At 40.5% G+C, this 22,209-nt stretch overlaps 1 protein-coding gene across 1 annotated transcript in view; it reads left to right on the top strand.

Moving 5' to 3' along the window:
* LOC101283832 (contactin-associated protein-like 3) overlaps positions 1-22,209 on the top strand; it is a 187,314-nt gene that overhangs the window by 64,479 nt on the left and 100,626 nt on the right. The window lies entirely within an intron of this gene.

Genomic DNA, 22,209 nt, shown 5'->3' with positions numbered 1-22,209 from the left:
CTCAAGATGCATCAAGATGTATATTATTCCCTAAATCAATCTGAACCCAATGCCTGGTCCTCAAGAACTACCTTAGGCCAAGAATCAACCAGGGAAGGGGAGGAAGGATGAAAGGAGGATGCAGGGGAGAGGTGCACAGGTAAGGGTCCTAGCTCAGCTGTCACCTGCAGAACAGAAGCAAGTGGCCTTGATTGTTCACACCTCACTTTACCTGCCTCCAGGTTGGAGCCTGAAGAGCTTGAGTGGATTCAGTTCTCTCTATTAAAAAGTTGTTAGGTCATTTTCAAATTTCATTTTAATTTATTTTCTCATTTACACTTACTTTGGTTTTGCTTTCTGCTTTTTTCTCCTGATTTTGGCTTTATTACTTTCAAGTAATACTTTTCTTTCAATCACCATTTTCTTCTTATTAATGCCAGTTTACGTTGTTTGCTAAGGGCTGATTTTGTTACCTTCACTCCTGTTTTGTCTATTTGACAGCCCCCTGAGATGATCTGTTTACTGCACTGTGTTCCCCAAGAAACAGTGGGGAGGCTGCCTAACAGGCAATCTCCTGGGAGACTTTCTGCTCCCCATTTTCAGTGGGAAGCAGTTTCAGTCAGAACTGGCTCATCATAGCTGGGTAATATAAGCATCCACATCACAGGGGTTGGGAGGATGTGGACTCTCGGCGTTTATCTTGATTGAATCATGGGTATGTAACTTTCCGTCGTCCAGCTCTTGATTTGTATTAATGATTCAGCGTTCATTACCTTAAGATAAAAAAGTGTTCCTGCTGGCAAGAGCTAGATAAGATTGTGGGCAATTTGAGACTCTCACTGTGTGAAGTTGATGATGACTATATTCCCTTGGTAGGAACTGAGAAATTCTGTCGTGTCCTGCCACTGCGTGACACCAAACAGGGTACAGTCGCAATGGACTTTGTGTCACTGACATGAAATTGAGGATGGGCCTGGTGGCAGCCACCAGAGTGTCCAGGAAATCTGCAGCCGTGGCTGGGATGAGTAGAGTTTCCCTTTACCACAGGGAGTTCATAGGCAGGAAACTTTCTGTTTCTCATTGTATCAGTCTGGGTCTCATTGCTAACATTCACCTAAATGAAAATGCACTTTTACTTTGTTTAAATTTTTATTGTGGTAAAATATATATAACATATAATTTATCCTTTTAAGTATTTTAAGTGGCATTAAGTACATTCACATTGTTGTGTCACTATCACCCCACTATTCATCTTCAGAATTTTTTTGAGAGGTAAAACAACTAATATTTATTGAATGTGTATATTTTTTATACAATTTTTAAAGGTTACACTCCATTTACGGTTATTACAAAATATTGGCTATATTCTTCGTGTCGTACAACACATCCTTGTAGCCTCTCTTACACCCAATAGCTTGTACCTCCCACTCCCCACCCTTTTTTTGCCCCCCTACCCCCGGTAACCACTAGTTTGTTCTCTGTATCTGTGAGTCTGCTTCTTTTTTGTTATATTCACTAGTTTGTTATAGGTTTTAGATTCCACGTGCAAGTAATATCATACAGTGTTTGTCTTTCTCTATCTGACTTCTTTCATTCGGCACAATGCCCTCCAAGTCCACCCATCAGAACTTCTTTCATCGTCCCAAACTGAGACTTGCTACCCATTAAAAACTAACTTCCCATTTCCTTTCTTTCTGCAGGCTCTGGCAATCACCGTTTTACTGGCTTTATAAGTTTGAATAGATACCTCATATAAGTGGAATCATATAATTTTTGTTCTTTTGTAACTAGCTTCTTCACTTAACGTAATGTTTTCAAGGGTCATCCATGTTGTGGCACGTGTCAGAATTTCCTTCATTTTAAGGCTGAATAATATTCCACTGTATGTATATCCCAGATTTTTTTAATCCATTCATCTGTTAGTAGATATTTGGATTGTTTCCACCTTTTGGCTATGGTGGATAATGTTGTTGTGAACATGAGTGTACAGATATCTCCTTGAGACCCTTCTTTCAACTTTTTTGGATATATACCCAGAAGTGAAATTGCTGGATCATATGGTAATTCTATTTTTAATTTTTTGAAGAACTGCCATAACGGTCATGCAAGTGGCTGCACTGTTTTACATTCCTACCAGCAGTGCACGAAGTTTCCTATATATCCTTGCCGGCACATCTAATTTTCCATTAAAAAAAAAAAATAGCCAACCTAAAGCGAGTGAAGTAATATTTTAGTCTGGTTTTGATTTGTATTTCCCTAACAAACATCTTTTTCTGTGCTTATTGGGCATTTGTGTATCTTCTTTAGATAAATGTTTATTGCAGTACTTTGTACATTTTAAAATCAGATTGATTTTTTTGTTGTTGAGATGTACAAAGTTCTTTATATATTCTGGATATGAACCCCTTATCATATATATGATTTGCAAATATTTTCTGTTGTTCCATTGGTTGCCTTTTTCACTCTGTTGATAATGTTCTTTGATGTATCCAAGTTTTAAATTCTGTTATGTTTTGATATTTCTTCTTTTTCAATGTAAGCATTTATAGCTATATGTTATATTGTTGTCTATTTTGGCTTATGTTGTCTGTACTTTTGGTTTCATATCCAAGAAATCATTGCCAAATCCAATGTGATGAAATTTTTATACTATGTTTTCTTCTAAGTGTTTTATAGTTTTAGGTCTTATGTGTAGGACTTTGATCCATTTTGAGTTAATTTTTGTAGATGGTATAAGGTAAGGGTCCAATTTATTCCTTTACATGTGAATATCCAATTTTCCCAGCACCAATCGTTGAAAAGACTGTCCTTTCTGAACACATGGTACCCTTGTTGAAAATGATTTGTAGATCACTTTGTGAAACATTGACATCTTAAAAATATTAAGTTTTCTAATCCATGAGCACAGAATGGTTTTCCATTTATTTTTGTCTTTAATTTCTTTTAGCAATGTTTTGTAGTTTTCAGAGTACAAGTTTTTTGCCTCCTTGACTAAGCTTATTCCAAAGTATTTTATTCTTTTTGATAATGTTGTAAATGGAATTGCTTTCTTAATTTTATTTTTGGATTGTTCCTTACTAGTGTATTGAATTGCAACTGATTTTTGTGTATTGATTTTGTATCCCGAAACATTGTTCCCTGATTAGTTCTAACAATTTTGCGGGGGTGGGGATCTTTAGGGTTTTCTACATATAAAATCATGTTGTCTGCAGAGATTATTTTACTTCTTACTTAACAATTTGGATGTCTTTCATGCCTAATTTCTCTGTGTAAGACTTCCAGTATTATGTTGAACAGAAGTGACAAAATCTAACATCCTTGTCTTGTTCCTGATCTTAGAGGAAAAGCTTTCAACCTTCCACCAAAAACTATCATGTTCAGCGTGGGTTTTTCATATATGGCTTTTTATTATGTGGAGGTAGTTTCTTCTATTCTTAGTCTCTTAAGTGCTTTGATCACGTAAGTGTGCTGACTTTTGTCAAGTGCTCTTTCTATATCAATTGAGATGGTCCTGTGCTTTTCCCCTTCATTTCATTAATGCAGTATATGACATTGCTTGTTTTCTGTATATTGAACCACCCTTGCATTCCAGAAATAAATCCCACTTGGTCATGGTGTATAATCCTTTTAATATGCTGCTAAATTTGATTTACCAGTATTTTGTTGAGGATTTTTGCATCATTGTTTATAAGGGATGTTGGTCTACAGTTGTCTTTTCTTGTAATGTCTATGTGGCTTTGGTATCAGAGAAATGCTGGCCTCAGAATGAATTAGAGAGTGTTCCTTCTCCTTTAAGTTTTGTAGGAGTTTGAGAGGATTGGTGTTGGTTCTTCTTAGCCCTTCTAAATATTTGGTAGAATTCATCCATGAAGTCATCCGGTCCAAGGCTTTTCTTTGCCAGGAAACTTTTGGTTACCAACTAAATCTCCTTACTAGGTCTATTCAAATTTTCTGTTTCTTTTTGGTTTAGTTTTGATAAGTTATGTGTTTCTAGGAATTCATCCATTTCACCTGGATTATCCAGTTTTTTAGTGTACAGTTGTTCATAGTAATCTCTTATACTCCTTTTATTTCTGTTAAATATGTAGCAATGTCTTTGTCTTTATTTCTGATTTCAATTATTTGAGTCTTCTTTTTTTTCTTTTCCTTAGTCAATCTAGCTAAAGATTTGTCCATTTTGTTGATTTTCAGAGAACCGACTCTTGGTTTCACGGATTTTTTCTGTTTTTCTAGTCTTAATCTTTATTATTTCCTTCCTTCTTTGAGCTTTCAATTTAATTTGTTCTTCTTTTTCTAGTCCTTTAAGGTGTAAGTTTAGGTGGCTGATTGTGATATGTTTCTTCTTTTTCAGTGTAAGCTTTTATATTATACTTTCCTCTAAGTACTGCTTTCCCTGCATCCCATGAGTTTTGGTAAGTTGTGCTTTCATTTTCATTTCGTTGTTTTCTTGATTTCCTTTAGTTGTTTGTTGGTGTATTCCTTTAACGTTTTGAGCATATGTAAGATAGTTGTTCTAAAATCTTTTTCCAGTAAGTCCAAACCTGTTTCTTGAGGTATGGTTTCTGGATATTTATTTTGTTCCTTTGAATGAGCCTAGTTTTACTGTTTCTTTGTATGCCTGGTGATCTTTTGTTGAAAACTGGGCATTTTAAAAAACAGCCACCTCTCCCAGTCTTCTTATACTTGCTCTCCACAGGGGAAGACCTTTGTAATCAGCCTAATGTGATGTCTTAGGGTCTTTTCAGGCCTGTGTTGTCTCTGGACCAGTGCATGTGTTTTTTTTTCCCCCAGTTCTTCTATTTATACATCTGCTTTTAAATGTCTTACTTTTCTAAGAGTCTCACTCTTGCTTACTCTTGGGGCCTTAGCTGTTCTATTGTACTCCTCAATCAGTAATCTCTTGCCCTTGGTGTCTGTGGGTCTATAGTTACCTTTGCAACTGTTTTTACAAATCATACCCGCTGCTTCCCATGGCTCCCTTATTCTGAGATCTGAGCCATTTTTGTTTGTCTGAACTCTGAGTTAGGTGTCAAAAGACCAATCCTTAGGCAGCCCACAGACAGGTTAGAACACTGCAGATCAGTCTGATCTCTCTCAGGTTTGCAAAAGGGGGCTGGGGATCTGGCTGCCACTTTCCTCAAGCTGCACTAAAAAATGACTAAAAAATGCCGCAGGTTTCCTACCCTTTTAAATGTGACTCTTTTTGATTGTGCGTTCGCTTGGTTGTTGTAGATCTTTGACTCATTTCTATAGTTTCTATAATGCCTTTTTAGTCTGTTTCTGGTTATGTACTTAAATCAAAACAGGAACATATTCTCGTCACTGCTGGAAGAAGAGTCTTTACTCTGCCAACCTGTTATGTGTGATGTCTACAAGGGCCTTTTAAACTGCATGTGGATAGTATCACTTTTTACAGAGAACCAATTGACCTTGTATAACTGAAGATGCTTCCTCTCAAACACAGCTCTGCTCCCTCTGCTGAGGGTGGTGTCCATCTCTCCAGATGCTGCTGGAAATGGAACACTGCATGCCTGGACACCCCACAAAAATTCAAGGGCACTGACAATGCTCCCAGGCCAATACTTGTTCAGGAAGTGAGAGAAGTACTGTAGATATAAAAACATGCCAGTTTCTAAGGCAGCCTTCACTCCACACAAGAAGTACGTGGCCAGGATTTGATTTGATAAAAAATTAGTATCGCAGTTAGAAACCAGACCTGACCCTGAGCTCCTTTAATGACTTCATCTAATGTCTCCCTATTGACCCACCCAGGCCTTATCTTATCCTGTGTCTGGCTGTCATTGGCTCTGCCAGTCCCCTAAACCCTTCCCTTCCAAGTGGCCCCAGGATGTCCTCTCTCTAGGTGCATTTCAGGTGACCTACACTTACCAATTTCTATTGGATGTTTCCTGAGGGCCATCTGGATGTGATCCTAACAACCCAGGCTGAGTGATGCCACTTTGTGGATTCACTAAATGACACATTTCTGTGGGTCCCGTCCTCCCAGCCCAGCGGCCCTAACAAGCACCAGCACGGAAGCTGCTGGCAAACGCTGGGAGGAGCCCTTAGTACTACAGGGAGCTGCGGGGGGGCAGCCTCTCCGGGCCCCACACCCAGGGCTCATCCCAGGAGAGACTCCTGAGGAGGGGAAGGCAGGGCTGTGCCCTTGAGGAAGGAGGAACCGCTCACCTCTCAGACCTCGGGCTGGAGAAGGATGAGGGCTCGGGACCGTGGAAGATGGCAGGGTGCTCGCCCTCCTGCCTGAGAGCTTGGTGAGCTGCATCCAGGCAAGGAGGTGAGACCCTGCTCACTGCCTCTCCCTCCAGAATGGAGTCACTGCTACTGAGAACTCTACCCCAACCCTGATTTCATTGTGGCTGGTTAGAAAAAAGGGAAAACAAACAAAACTAAAACCAAAACCTGACTCTGCACCAGAAGATAAATGAACTTCCATGTGTATGTAGCACCTTTTAAGGATTTGTCTAATTCCAAATGAAATGATCTCTATTTTAACTCATTACTGATTACTAATTTTCTTCATTTCAGATGCAGTCTATAACAGTAGATTCCCGTCTGTGTTCTGAAGCAAATCCCCCAGCCTCACCTCCCACCCCTGTGGGGCCGGGGGAGGGGGGAGGCATCTTCCCCCAGAGAAGGTGGGCATATTCCTCCCTCTCCCCTGTGCCTCCCTGAGCACCCCCTTGCCTGGAGACTGTGGTCTCACTTCCTTACTCTCACACTCAGGGCCCCTCACAGAGTGGCCTTGACCTGACTCCCCAGACTCTTCTCACCATCCTGTTTCCTAAACTTCAGCCAAGTTCCACCCAGCATCCCGCTTGTCCGGAGAGCGCGGCTCCTTCTTCCAAGTCCGGGCCTTTGCATGGAGGTTTGCTCTACTAGAAATGCCCCTCCTTTCGTGGCAACAGTTTAAATTCCTCATTATTAAATTACAAATCTGCAGCCTCCTCCTCCTTGAGTGTTGCCTGATTTCCCAGCAAACGTATCTGCTGCAATTCCCTGCAGAATCACGTCAGGTCAGGGGCCACTTGGTGCTAGTTTTGCTTCCTGCATCCCAGCCTGTGCATCCCTGAGTGCACAGCTCCGTCTCATTTGTCTCTGCCTTGGGTGTTTCCTCATCAGTTAGTCTCCGTAAACGGCGTGAGTGAAGTATTTTCTACATTTCCAGGTATGAGCGGCTGCCATCCGATAAGATAGCTTTCTTAAAAGAAGTGATTCATGGCGTATAGAGCATATTGTAGTTTAATCAGTGGTGGGGGGCAGGGTTGATACAAGTTTCTTCTCATTATTCCTAATACCAGCTCACCAGAGTGATGTTTAAAGGCAAGGACAGCTATGCTAATTTTTGCAGAATAATTTTTAATTCACAAAAACCATTCATTCTAAGACTGAAAAGTTGTATGTGAGATAAGCATATGCTTAATGCATCCACAAGCAAATTTTTACAGCCCTGGGACATTACGATGCCCTTAAATCCTCTTGGAACAGGTTGAAAGTTAAACTGCATTGAGGATTTCTGAATTGCTGATACTATGGTATACCATAGTTCTATAGTTCATCTAAATTAATAAAATGAGGTTTAAAAATCACATTCAAAATTGAGCAAAAGCCAAACTAACTCTTTTCATATTGATTAAATGACAATAGTGGGAAGTATGATTGTCCCTTTCGTAAAACATACCAAAATTATATGTTAGATTACATTCACTTAGCACAAAATGTCTTTCAAAAATGAATTGAAGCACTAAACAATCTGAGGGATACACCTGCACAGTTTTAGTTGCATATCCGCGTGTACATGACTGACATCGCTGACAACTTGTAATTCATGTTTTAAAAAATTATTCAGTATTTTAAAAGAATATAGCAGAAGGATAGCTTCTTATGCCTAAATCACCTGTTGTGCAAGGTCCTCACTCTAGTGCACTTTACACAACAGGGTTTTATTAGTCATAAACCATGGCTGATAGTCATAAGCACCCAGTGTAAATGGGGAGAATGAAAATAAAGATGGGGCCTGAGAAATTGAGATATTGTGAGCCAATGTCCAGGAAACAGACTCTCTAATAGCTTATTGGGTGCCTAGGAGCCAACAGAACCTTCTAGATAGTCTGTATAGGAAATCATCTAGCTTTCCCAAACTGCATATATTTGGAATTAAAATTCCATTTGCTGCCAGTATCATTGTAAATGGGGTAGTAAGTCCCCCTTGTAGGGTCTTTAAGGGCCACTGCAATATTTCTGCAAAAGAAATGAAAGGGTTTATTATACTCACAGGTCCTAGAGGAGAAGACAGGGCGCACCTCACCATGCAGCAGCCACCTAGCAGGTGGGGAGTCGAGAGAGAGTGAGGACCTTGGGCAGGTCTGGGTGGAGCAGAAACAAGGCTTGAGGAGATTTCATTGTTTCTTGGAATGTCTAGGTCACAGTCGGGGAGGGCAAAAAAGGGAATCTTGCGGCAGGAACCAGCCTGGGCACACCCACGCACCTGGTCCCCTGGGTGTTGAGGCAGCAGGAAAATAGGAAATTTTTTTTAAAATTTGCAGTCCAATCATCTTCACCCTTTATTCTCATTTTCAACCTTATTTTCCAAAATATACAATCCTTAGTTCTCTGAAAGTCAGGGAGAGGAAACTGGCTTCCTATTAGTTAATGGTGATGCAACATTGAAACACTGGTCATCCCGCTGAGGTTTCCATGGTGTCCGCTGGCCTCTGCAGCACCCAGCTCCTGGCACTTTGCAGACTCCTCAGTGAATTCGTTATTGTTTAAAAGAAAAGAACACCTCGTCTTTCTGTTCTTGTTTCTTCTGTCACTTTTTATTCTACCTTGCCTCATTCTACAAACCGTTGGCCATGGAACTCCTGTATAGTTTTTCACTGTACCTAAAACACCAATACATCTTCCAGCATGGAGGTAGTCAGGGCAATCACTGTTACCTCTCTTTTGCACAGAAAAATGGAGGTTCATGGAGATTAAGAGATGTATACAAAGTTGGAATCACAACAGGTCAGGAACTCTAATTTAGTTCTTCTGACTTAAAAAAATATTGTTTTCTCCACAAATTCATCACTGCCTCACTAAATTTATATGTGCAGCAAACATGGGCAGAAGGCTCTTAGGTCTGGGCATTCATCACTACCTCCAGGGAGGGAGCCCAGGGGCAGCGGTGCTGAGAGTTCTCACTGCCCTCAATCTCCCCCTTTACTCCCCTGAGCTCAGGTAGGACCCTGTGGGCAACTCATATGGTCCCCCAGGGCTCTCCTAATGGGCCCAACATGGAAGCCAGGACACAGACCCCATGGGGCCTGTAACAGTTTGCACGAGGATGACAGGCAGACTCAGTGATGGGACAGGCGGAGCCCACACAGAAACAGTAAGGAAGTCACCCGGTCCTCTGTGCTTAATTGAACCTTTGAGAAACAGGCATGGAACCAAAAATGCCATCCTTGTATCAGGACACCTACCACACTTATGTCACTTTCAAACACAAAGTCAAAGTGACTTTATGTCACTCAAAAACACAAAGTAAAAGCTTCTTCAAGACAGGAGGTGAACAGGAGAATTCTATCTTTGAATATTCCTACACAATTTGTAGTGAGTATTTAAAATGAAAAATGTAGTCAAAGTATTTTTCTTAAAATCACCTCATATGCAGCTATAAAAATCTTTAAGAAAAATAGTCCAGGATAGAGCTATAATAGAGACTGCACATATTCATGAATTTATCTGCCTCCTAACAAGCCCAACTTGTGAAGTGTGGAGCATTTTATATGCTAGAGGCATAATTATAAATCGCTAAAATACCCGCTTGATCGCACTGCAGTACATTTTCATTGCTTTACTTGAATGCTCACTTAAGATTTTTCTGTGAAATGTACTCAGAGCAGAGACAGTTATACAAATGAAAGTGAGAAATTGTAAGAGCATAACACTGTCTTAGAAATAGTCCATGTAGAAACCACTTACCCAGGCACAGTCTTTCCACATGTTTTATGTTCTGTCCGCAGAGCCAGCCCACAGCAGCTCATAGTAAGGTGGTCAAAGAAAGTGTTCTGTCCTTTCCCTCTTACCTACTCAGACATCAACATTTTCTCCTGCTCTTTCTGTGTCAGCTGCTCTCAGGTGAGAATAAAGGAGGTGAAAATATGAGCTTTTCTAGGAAAGCTCTGCCTGTGTCCCCTGTCCTCTTCAGAGCCTTACACGGTGCCTGCTGACAATTGTGGTTCAAGTAATATTGTTGGATGAATAAATGGATGAGAGACCCTGACTTAAAAGATTCACTTTGTTGTACAACAGAAACTAACACAGTATTGTGAAGCAATTATACTCCAATAAAGATCTATTTTTAAAATTAATTAATTAATTAATTAAAAAAATAAAAGAATGCCACAAAGGGTAGTTCCATTTCAGGAAGACACTTCTTAAGATTGAAAAGTCTTTGAGATTCACAGTATATCAGTATTTCAATGCCATGGTGGCCCCTTAGACACTGTGGGGAAGACTAGAAGGGATATTTTGAAAGACACTGACCATTTCTAGTATATTTCAAATCGTACCTCGTAGTTTGCCCAATGATTATAAATTTGATGCTGTTCATCATATAGTCCTTCTGTATAGTGTGGCGAGCGGGGGCTACTCTTCATTGTGGTGTGCGGGCTTCTCATTGCGGTGGCTTCTCATGTTGCAGAGCTCGTGGGCTCTAGAGCACAGGCTCAGTAGTTGTGGCGCACGGGCTTAGTTGCTCTGCAGCACGTGGGATCTTCGCGGACCAGGGCTCAAACCCGAGTCCCCTACATTGGTAGGTGGACTCTTAACCACTGCACCACCAGAGAAGTCCCTATAGTTCGTCTTCTATAGACGTTTATTCATCTGCACTAGCCTGTAGTAGTCAGGTGTTAAGTTTAAAGCATTAATTCTGCTATCTTGCTTTTTTAGCATTTTCATAAATGAGATAAATCTTTGCTTTTATTTTTTTGTAAAGAGTATATTCTATTATATTACATTATATATTTGCATTTCTGAAATTTTTATAACTAAGACATGATAAAAACGGGAAGATCTGCTAAACTAAAATGGGGAATTTTCTTCTAAAACTTCGGTCTAATGTCTGTGAAATAATCCAGAACAGAAGTAATAACAAGCAATTTTCTTTATAAACCAGGGAACCTCAGTGAACTCTTCCTTGCATTTCAACCAGTCAGACTGATTGAATTCATATTTAGGTGAGAGTGATTACACTGTCGAGACACTTAAGTGAGATGATCTGAGCCAAGTGCTTGGCTCAGGGCATCATTTATGGGAAGCACTCCACAAACACACAACATCATTATCATTTCATGAATAATTGGATAATATATTTGCTCCTGTCTTGGATTCTTCTCTCTTGGATGCTTTTGCTAGCACAAAAATTTTTTTCAATTATTGTAAATTTCACTAAATTTTGGAAACTGATGATCTTTTGTTGCCTAATGGTAAAATACCACTGGATTCTGATTTGAAGTGGTACATAGAAAAACTCCTCTCTCATACAGTTAAGAAGTGACTAGTTAGCAGTGTGCAAAACATTCAGGTAGAAATAGTGCCTCCAGGAATCTCTATTTCAGAATTCCCCAGATAAGGGTAAACTCCCTACTCCCTCATATAAACCGACGTGTTCATGTTATTGTAGCGTGGTTTGTCATCCCGTTGGTTTGGAAGGAAACTAGGATGGTAGAAAGAAATATGCAGAAGGATGCAGTCCAACTTAAGTAGAACCTGTTTTTAAAAAGTGACCCTGTAATACTAGCCCATTAAAAACTCCCTTAGAAACCTCTGACATCCCCAGGGTCAAATGTGCATCATTCAGTGGCTGTTTCATTCTCTCAGTCCAGTGGGTGTCATCCTAGGCACAAGCTCCGCCATCACCTTTAGTTTTGTTCTTCACTCTGCCCAGATCAGAAGCTGCAAGTTGTTAGGGAACCAGAAGTGCAGCCCCACTAGAAATGGGTAAACCCCTCCAAAAATATTTGTTTAGATGATATTATCTATCAGAGCTGGAGAGACATGAAGCCAATCATGAGAGAAGAGTCTCTGCTGTATATTAATGTGAACTTCTCTGGAACGACATGCTCTCTTTAGCTTTTCCACATGTCTAATCACTAGGGGCTTGTCTAGCTACATGAAAAAAAAACAAAACCAAAAGCCCCACAACTGTCTAGAAGCTTATCAATATCAGAAAGGTACATCATTTTAAGTCTATTCAGTATAACACCATGCAGCTGTTAAAAAAGAATGAGCAACACTGAGATGTTCTGACACGGAAAGATCTATAGGGCTTGAGTGGTTTAAATGGGAACAGGAGGTTGGAGAATAATTTGCAAAATATGATTCCATTTCTGTTAAAATGCATGAAGACAACTCATGAGTGTTTGCACAGATTAAAAATATGTATGACCATTTTTAAAGTCTTTATTGAACTTGTTACAATATTGCTTCTGTTTTATGTTTTGCTTTTCTGGCCCTGAGGCATGTGGGATCTTAGCTCCCTAATCAGGGATCGAACCTGCATTGGAAGGCAAAGTCTTAATCACTGGACCACCAGGGAAGTCCCGATCTTGACATATTTTTAAACGAATTTGACTAAATCCTATTTAAGTTAACACTTCCTCTGATATCAGAATTGTGACAAACACTGTAAGAGAGCTGCTATTTTTTGCATAAATGAGAGCAAAATCTTGTGGTAGTATGTTTCCCTTATAAACACAGTGTAGGATAAATCTAAATATTCTGATGTGAGAAGAAAATTTTTAATGGAGGAATTTTTCATTCCACTGTTGCAGGATTGTCTACTTCTCCCTAATGTTAAAATGGACAGTTAGCTTCTTGAAAGAGGTTAAAAATCCATATGGAATGTCTCAGAAGGGTTAAGTTGTTCAGTGGCTTTCACTCTCCCTCACAAATGATTTAAAAATGGAATTTTTGTTCAAGATGTCTACCATTAGCGTGAAATTTATTTTCCAGTTTTATTGAGATGTAATTGACACATGATATTGTGTAAGTTTAAAGTGTACAACATAATGATCTGACATATGTATATATTGTGAAATGATTACCACAATAAGTTAAGTTAACAAGCATCACTTCACATTATTACACATTCTTTTTCTTGTGATGAGAAGTGTGAAGTTTGATGCTTCCCTGGTTCTCTTCTTTTGGACTTTGGCAAATCTAAGAATTAATCCTACCACACATAGCCTATATAGTCCACCAAAATCTAACAGTTAGTAAAGACATTAACACATTTATTTATTTGTATGTTTTATTGAGCGCAAGATAATAATCTCATTCTCAGAAGCAGTGAAATCACCAAAAAAGCCAAGTCTTGAGAAAGCCTCATAGAGTTGCCCTGTTACTAGATAAAGTGCTTGGAATATATAAGTATGTTGTGTCATGCGTCTTCCTGTGACCTGTGATTGTTACTTTAAAGTGTGGAAATGCAGAACAGATCTCCTGTTAGTATGAAAGGCCCATCTGTGACAGGTGGAAAGGAGGATGCTATTTTAAGAGCTTGTTCTGTGCAGTTCTCATGGAGGTGACTTGTGTCCTATAGGGAATGTCTCCAGGCTGCATTCCGCTCTGGGTTCTTTGCCTCTGGCAGTTCTCCGTGATCACTCCTGTATTGGGGTCCCCCACGCCACTCCCAGGCTCCATGATTCACTGGAAGGACTCATAGGGATCAGCATAGGGTTATATTCACAGCTGTGATTTATTACAGCAGAAGGACACAAAGTACAGTCAACAAAGGAAAAGGCAAGTGGGCCAAAGTCTGGAGGAAACCAGAGGCAAGCTCTCTCGAGTCCTCTGCCGATGGAACCACACAGGACACACTTAAGTCCTCCAGCCATGAGGACAACATGTGTGAAATGTTGCCAACCAGGGAAGCTTAGCCTCAGCCTAGGAATCCAGGCTTTTATGGGGGATGATCATGGAGGCACCCTCTCCCTGGCACATATCAAAATCCCAGATTCCAGAAGGAATGCAAGTGTTCAGCATCAACCACATTGTTTGCATAAACATTTTAGGCAGCAGTGAGCCACTCTTATCAATTCTGGGAGTGGTGAAAGCCCTCCCCAAATCCAGGTTCCTAGACACCAGCAAGCCTTTCTCAGGATGGTGACTCAGGCCTGCGATGTTATCACTGTTATCTCTTTTGGTTCTGATTTCTTTTCTTCCCTTCCTTCAGTCTTTCTTACCTCGGAGCTTTCCTTCAATCTTATATTCTATTATTTTAATAAGATGATCTGGTTTAACACCCTTAGTTTCTTACATGAAAATACCAGCATGGTCCCGTGCTAAGGTGGACAGAACACACGAAGTCCTTCTGAAGCTCTGGACGCTCTGCTCCTGAGGAGGGCATGACCAAGGCCCTTCGTTCATTAACTAAGAAATGGTCATTCCCTTGTAGGGCGCTTAATCTGTCATATTTCAGAAATAAGTGATGCCACATTTCAAAAATAAGAACTCAGTGTAATTTCCCTGAGTCCTTAAGAGTGATGACTCATAGAGGACACCTCTGAACTGGGCCTCTCTATAGGAAAAAACAAGGAGCCAGCACTAGAAAGAATGGAAAGGCCTAGAAATGACCAACTGGCCCTGAAAATTGAGTCAATTAACAAGTGTCTGTTAGGCACGGACAGTGTGGAATGTGGTTAAGGATGGTCTGAGTTAGCTAGGAGGCACCATCATTGTCCTTCTTAGCCACATACTCTTCCGGGAATTCAACTGGCAGACACAATTAAACTTGAAAAACTCCTGAATTTTAACAATGCCACTGAGAGTGCCTTCTGCTTGCCAGAACTAGACTGGTCAGTGATGGTCTGAGGAGAAATTTAAACTACTTTGGAAATAAGGCAGACTTAGAGAGCGGTAGCAAACGTGGCACCCACCTAGCATACAAACCTTGTGAGACCCTGAGGGTCATGAGTATAATGGATTGTGGCTCTTTAGAGCCATAAGGGACTCACTGATCCAAGTCACTCAGCAAGGCCACCACAGGCCAATCCAGAAGCTAAGAGTATTATTTTCCTCGAGCTGCAGTAACAAAATGCCACATTCAGATGGTTAAACAACAGAAATGTATTTTCTCACAGTTCTGGTGGCTAGAAGTCCCAGATCGAGGTGTTGGCAGGGTTAGCTTCTTCTGAGGCCTCTCTCCCTGGCTGACAAATGACTGTCTTCTTGCTGTGTCCTCACATGGTCTTTCCTCTGTGTGCACACTTCCCTGGTGCCTCTCTGTGTCCAGATTTCCTCTTCTAATAAGGACACCAGTCAGATTGGATTAGGACCCACCCTAATGGCCTCCTTTTACCTTAATCACCTCTTTAAAGACCCTTTCTTCAAATACAGTCACATTCTGAGGTAATTGGGGTTAGGGCTTCAACATAACTGCAGGTTAAAGGAATTCCCTACCATTTGAAGTAGTTTAATGTTGAACTAAACACATATTGGTATCACCTTAAGTCAATGGAACTTCTTAATGAGTAATCTTCCTAAATTTTGTACAAATCACCCAATTTGCATATTACTATTTTCAACATATACAGGAGGCCACTGGCTTAGTGCTATTCTCCCAGTATTCCTAAAACAGCTAGACTCACAGTTAAATACTTTAATTCCTTTAATTTCATTAATTTATTTAATTCCTTGAAGCTGCTAATAGAACATGCCCACTACCCAACACTCATTTGAGGCACTCCTTATAACACTAACCATACTTCATTTTCTTCTTTTGTGTTACGCTTGAAGTTTAGAAGCCAATTCATTTGTCAGAACTCAATTTGTGCCATGTATCAAATAACATACTTTTATTTGCAGTGTTCTAGTATTGTTTTCAACAGCCATATATTGATTTTGAGACAGGCTGGGACTTGGGACCCTTTGCTGGGACCTGGAGCCCTTTGCTGCAGTGCTGCAGTGCTTGCACCTTGACACACCTCTCCTCGAGCAACAAAATGCAAAGAAACTGTATGGGACTAAAAGTAACTATGTGCATTTCATTGGGGGCAAATTCTAGACAAAAGATACAAAGAGACCAAAAAACCCAACTGCCACTTTTGAAGAGCCCAGAGCAAAAGCAGGGTACTGCATGTGCCCCCTGCACACAACACCACCTAAGGGGTGGGCAAACCACCTAAGCCACCCTTCTGGCCCGACCCCTGGACACACCCCTACCCTCATGCTATATAACAGGGGTCCCCACCCGCCAGGCCGCAGCCTGTTAGTAATCAGGCTGCACAGCAGGAGGTGAGTGGCAGAGGAGCAAGTAAAGCTTCATCTGCTGCCCCCATCGCTCACATTACCGCCTGAAACATCCCCCCACCCCACCCCCTGCCGGCCCATGGAAAAATGGTCTTCCATGAAACTGGTCCCTGGTGCCAAAAAGGTTTGGGGACCACTGCCATATAAGGAACAAGCTTATAAGGGGGGCCTTAGGGAACAAGCAAACAAAGGAACCTATTATTTGTTCACACTCTGCCCTGCTGCAGCAGGGGCCCCAATAAAGCCTTGCCTGAATTTCTTGTCTGGCCTTTGATCAATTTTTATAGTTTAAGGACGCCAAGAACCCTGGTCGGTAACAATTTCAAAATATGGTCTTGATGTCATCGGAAGTAATTTTTTTCTGACTTTTTCTCTGTTTTCAACATCTTTGCCAGCAAAAGATATGTTCCCATATGTCTTCTAAAATGTTTTCTTCCTGATCATTTAGAAAGATTGGGAAGGAAAGAGTATTGAGAAACTTGAGCTGTACTTTTGCTGCATAGGAAGGGTGAGCTGTCTTCCATCCTAGATTAATAATATTTCAAGCAGGAGGGGAAAAAAAAAAAAGTAAAAGCCTATAACTTTAGCAACGTGTTTGAAAAATACTTGATTTTAATAATATTTCTCTAATGCTTACGTTGCAGCTGTCTAAACAATACAGATAACAAAAGCATGTCAATCAAAAGCAGCATTTAGGACCCAGTTTCACATATCTGCATTGGCCCTGGGTTTTGGATTGTTTCAGGGCCAGGCGCTATGAGTTCCTGTGTGGTGTAGTTGTGCTCAGCCATGGGGCAGGTGGGTTCCCTCTTGCTGTAGGAGAAGGTGGTGGGACACACAGAGATGGTTGTCTCTGCTTTTGACTCTCGTGACTTGCTTCCACCAAGAGGCCATAAACCAAAACTGGAAATACTGATTAAGTGCATACTTTTTCCAACACATTGACCACAACTTGAGATTTTCATGGCAGAATATATTACATAAATGTCTGGAAAACACATATTTTAAGTGCACTTTAGGTAGATGTTTGCTTACTTTAATCAAGCCGAAGGAGAGATTATTCTTTTACCTTCTGGAACGTGTTGAGGTAAACTTATCTACACAAGGGAAAACTTTAGTGTTCACCTGGTACAAAGCACCCGCATCTGGATAAACTGAGGTTGTTACCGAGTCCAAGTTCGTTCTGCTCACTGCATACCAGGCCAATAAATCAGAGATGACGTATTGAGGGAAAGAATATGACTTTATTCGGAAAGCCAGCAGACAGAGAAGATGGCAGACTAAGGTCTCAAAATTACCATCTTACCGGGGTTTGGATGCCAGTTTCTTTTATAGCACAGAGAGGGGGAGGAGATGAGGAAGTAAAGTAAAAAGGCCGTAAGTTTTGCAAATATCCCCTGGAATGGCCGGCCTCGGGGAGGGGATGTGTTAATTTCTTCTTTCTTGCAGCCATCCACAGGTGGACAGAGTCCAGATGTTTCCCTGAACAAAGGCACTTTGGTTTAACATTCAGGCAGAGGGGCAGGGTTCCCTGAGGCAGGCCATTATGTATAGACAGTATCCTTTTAGTGAGCAAAAGCAACAGGAAGCAAAGGTTAAAGTAAAAGAAGCAGATTCAACATGTAGTCAGATTTGATTCTTCCCTGTAACAAGGTCTCAAAGAGTGACTCACTCCAGGTCACATATTTGGCATCACAAACCGTGTTACTGAATTTTTAGTTCACTGGATAAAACTAAAGTGAAAGGATACTTTCCTCAATTTTATTCATGTATAAATGTTGTAGTATTTTGCAGTTCAAGAAAATATTAAAAATAATTAACAAGACCATTTGCTTTAAAGCAATTTAGTACAACTTTTTCATTGTCTGATTATAGGAAGTAATTTTAGTATACTTTTTCATGGTCTGTGAACCTCTGGAAATAACAGGAACAGAGTATTATTATTTTTAACAATAATACTTATTACTGTTCCCACATGACTCATGAAGAAGCTGAGAGTTGGGAAGATAAAATGTTTTGTCTAAGATCTTCACGGTCCAGCAATTAAAAAGGCCAGAATTAGAACTTGGGGATTTCTGTGTGCCTTTTGAATCCCAACAACATCCTACCCCTTACCTCAGAGGTGGTAAAATACTCTTAACAGTGTGCTTGAATTATGAATCCCTGATTTCCTGGTGACAGAGAGTAGAGACAATCTTCATTTATTTTTAATGCATTGAGACCTATTGCTATAAGCAGTGCCTCTCACATGTTGAAGTAAAGAATTGATGTAAAAGTCTTTCTTAAGTCACAAATACTTCCAACTTAAACTGATAAATGCATTATAGGCATCCTGAAGGTCGTTCAGTACAGCATTGTGATGACTCAACATTACACCAGAAACCATGGCCCTACACGAGCCTCGTACCGATCCTTTCTCATGATTGTTTAGATGCCACTGATGTGATTGCTAAACAAGCTAAATGAGGACTTGGCAGCTTTTCAGAAGCATCCTCAATGTCTTTTTTTTTTAATATTCAGAATTAAGTATGATGCTCATTTGCTATTTATTTATTTATTTGTGGCTGTGTTGGGTCTTCCTTTCTGTGCGAGGGCTTTCTCTAGTTGCGGCAAGTGGGGGCCACTCTTCATCGCGGCGCGCGGGCCTCTGACTATCGCGGCCTCTCTCGTTGTGGAGCACAGGCTCCAGACGCACAGGCTCAGTAGTTGTGGCTCACGGACTTAGTTGCTCCGCGGCATGTGGGATCGTCCCAGACCAGGGCTCGAACCCGTGTCTCCTGCATTGACAGGCAGATTCTCAACCACTGCGCCACCAGGGAAGCCCAGCATCATCAATTTCTAAATAAATTATTTTGGAAATACGTTTATAGCATGTGAGTGGACCACAAGCCACAGACTCTAGTCACTTTCGCACGTAGCTAAAAAACATGCTTGTAGGGCTTCCCTGGTGGCGCAGTGGTTGGGAGTCCGCCTGCCGATGTGGGGGACATGGGTTCGTGCCCCGGTCCGGAAGGATCCCACATGCCGTGGAGCGGCTGGGCCCGTGAGCCATGGCCGCTGAGCCTGCGTGTCCGGAGCCTGTGCTCCACAATGGGAGCGGCCACAGCAGTGAGAGGCCCGCGTACCGCAAAAAAAAAAAAAAAAACATGCTTGTAGAAACTGAAAACTTTATCAAACAATGTTTGTTCTTAATAGTGGATAAAACGTTCAGTTGGGATGTCCTTAAGCTATCGACTATTGAGTCTACATCAAGCTAAAGTGGTTCTGGTGATCAATAGTGGGAAGAGTTTTGTTGGTTTGTTTTTTTAATTCTGTAATAGCTAACAGAGGAATGCTATAAAGGAAATGGTTAGATTATAAGCCTATAAAATTCCTTACACTAACTCATCAAAATTCCAGGATAGAGAGTCTTGTTCCTACTTTACACATGAAAATGCTGACTTCCCCAAGGTCACAGAGGTAACAATATGGAGAAGGATTTTGTGGAAGCTGGTTGCCACAGGTTAACTCTGCATAGGACTGCCTAGGCCACTGTTGAAACTCTGAACCTAGAGTAGGGCTGCTGAGGAAGCACTGGTGGCTCTTCGCTTCCATGGAGGACTTTTCTTCCTGTTCCTACGAGCTTCATTTTTTCACGTGTTAAAACAAACTTCTTGGTTAATGAATGAAACACCACCATGGAGGCACTCACTCATTTCTCTTGTTCAATGAAAGTGAAATCTTTGACCTACATCATCTTTTCTTTCAAGTGTTCACAATCGTTGTGCCAATATCAGGTAAGCTCTTTTCACTGCCGCTATGCTCCAAAGAACTCAAGAATGTCCACTCCCTGTCTTTACACTGGACCCCAGGCTGATGTGGGTATAAGCAGCATTTTCCCATCTCCACCACTGCCTAGGGCGTGGCCTTAAGCTGGTAATATCTGCTGCAAGTCACAGTTCCCTTGTGTACAAAACCAGTTTGGTAAAACCCTACTTTAAAGATTTGAGCACTAATTAAGTGAGATAATGTCTGAAATGTAACCCACCCACTGCCCACCTGGAGGTAAATGCTCCAGGAGTGGTAGATGCTGTGATTGTGGCTGTGGCTGGTGTTTTGGTTATTCCTGGTGCATTTGGTAGAGAGAGCTCATCTGTCAGACTCTGCATCCCGTCTTGAATCCAAGGTTCAATGTCCAAGACATCCCGATAAACAGTCAGGAGAGGAACATTGCCGCCTACATTTGCTGCAATTCTAAGGTTGTAATTCAAGGTAAGAAGTAAAATTGATATTTATTTTAGTAGCTGACAAAACTTGTAAACCTCAGGATAAACTACATAATGAAATTATTTCCTAGGAGTGCTACTTAAATTGTTTTATTTTCCTTGTATATTATTACTTCTTTCTGAAGTATTTTGTTTATTGAATACAAACTCTGAAAACTGTACTTCAGCTTGGTGTGATGACAATGCCCTACAGCAAAAGGAATTTCTCTTTTTGTTTTAATGAAATTTAATACAGAATACTCTTTGTTTTCTGAGACAGAGTACGCGTCAAGAAATATTTCAGGTGAGAATAATCGATGTTAATAGTATACGAATAGAGGAGATTAAGAACACACTCTTTACAACTTCTGAGATCTGCACACAAAACATTCATTATATGTGATTTTAATCACAATCAAATATTTGAAATGTATGTACCTGTGTATACATACATGTATACCTATGTGATTATCTTAATTAATTCTAATTTCAAGAAATTACATTATTTTTGTCCTATATAGAACCATCAATAGTTCCTTTGAATATAAATAAATGATACATTTCTTTAAAGATACAGAAATTTAAATGAAATGAGTTTGGAGTAGAAGGGATCTCTACTAGCATGCCACTCAGACATTTGGGGCTTATTACTGAAATAATCTCATAGTTTTTACTAAGCTAATGTTTATCTTTTAAAAATGTGGCATAATCTATTATTTGGATTATATAATTTTGCTTTGGTGTTTCTAGAACAGACATAAATGTGCAGGCTGAGCATAGAATGTTGGGAACAAAGGCCCACTCTTGCTTTGTTCTAACAGGTGAAAAAATGAAGCTCATAGGAATAGGAAGAAAAGTCCTCCATGGAAGCGAAGAGCCACCAGTGCTTCCTCAGCAGCCCTACTCTAGGTTCAGAGTTTCAACAGTGGCCTAGGCAGTCCTATGCAGAGTTAACCTGTGGCAACCAGCTTCCACAAAATTCTTCTGCATCTTGTTACCTCTGTGACCTTGGGGAAGTCAGCATTTTCATGTGTAAAGTAGGAACAAGACTCTCTATCCTGGAATTTTGATGAGTTAGTGTAAGGAATTTTATAGGCTTATAATCTAACCATTTTCTTTATAATGTCTGGGACATGCACTCTCATTACATTTGAGTTTTCTGGTTTTTTTTAGTTCCATCTATTTATACCAAGGAAATCTCCCGGGTGGTCATGATTCACAAACTTGATTACTGGCTTTGTTTGGTCTGGTTGTTAAACCTGGCTCAGCATTTCACAAAGCTAAATAACTAGGCAAGCATCATTTTTGGTAGAACTAAAGAGTCTTGCTCCTGGGCTGCGTAATTATATCTGGCTGTTTGTATTAACTGCATGGCAGGTAGGTGGGTTTGTCCCTCTAGTGCAAGTGAGCATGAGAAAGCACCGACCCCTTTTGTTCCCTCATTTTATTACTATTAAATGGAGAACTATTATGTGAACACTTTTGACTTCTGGATAATAAAAATTTGTGAAAGCAAAGAGTGCAGAACTTGAAGGTGACCCATCCCAAAATATATATTTTATGTTTTCACTGTGGGTTCCAAAAAATTGGTGAAATTTAGATAGTTTTTACATTTGACAGTAGATTTCAGAAGAGACCCATACCTGAGAGCCCTTACTCTGTTTTCAGA

This window comes from Orcinus orca, chromosome 6, assembly GCF_937001465.1.
Source record: "Orcinus orca chromosome 6, mOrcOrc1.1, whole genome shotgun sequence".
NCBI lineage: Eukaryota > Metazoa > Chordata > Mammalia > Artiodactyla > Delphinidae > Orcinus > Orcinus orca.
This window is presented reverse-complemented; position numbering and strand designations above follow the sequence as displayed.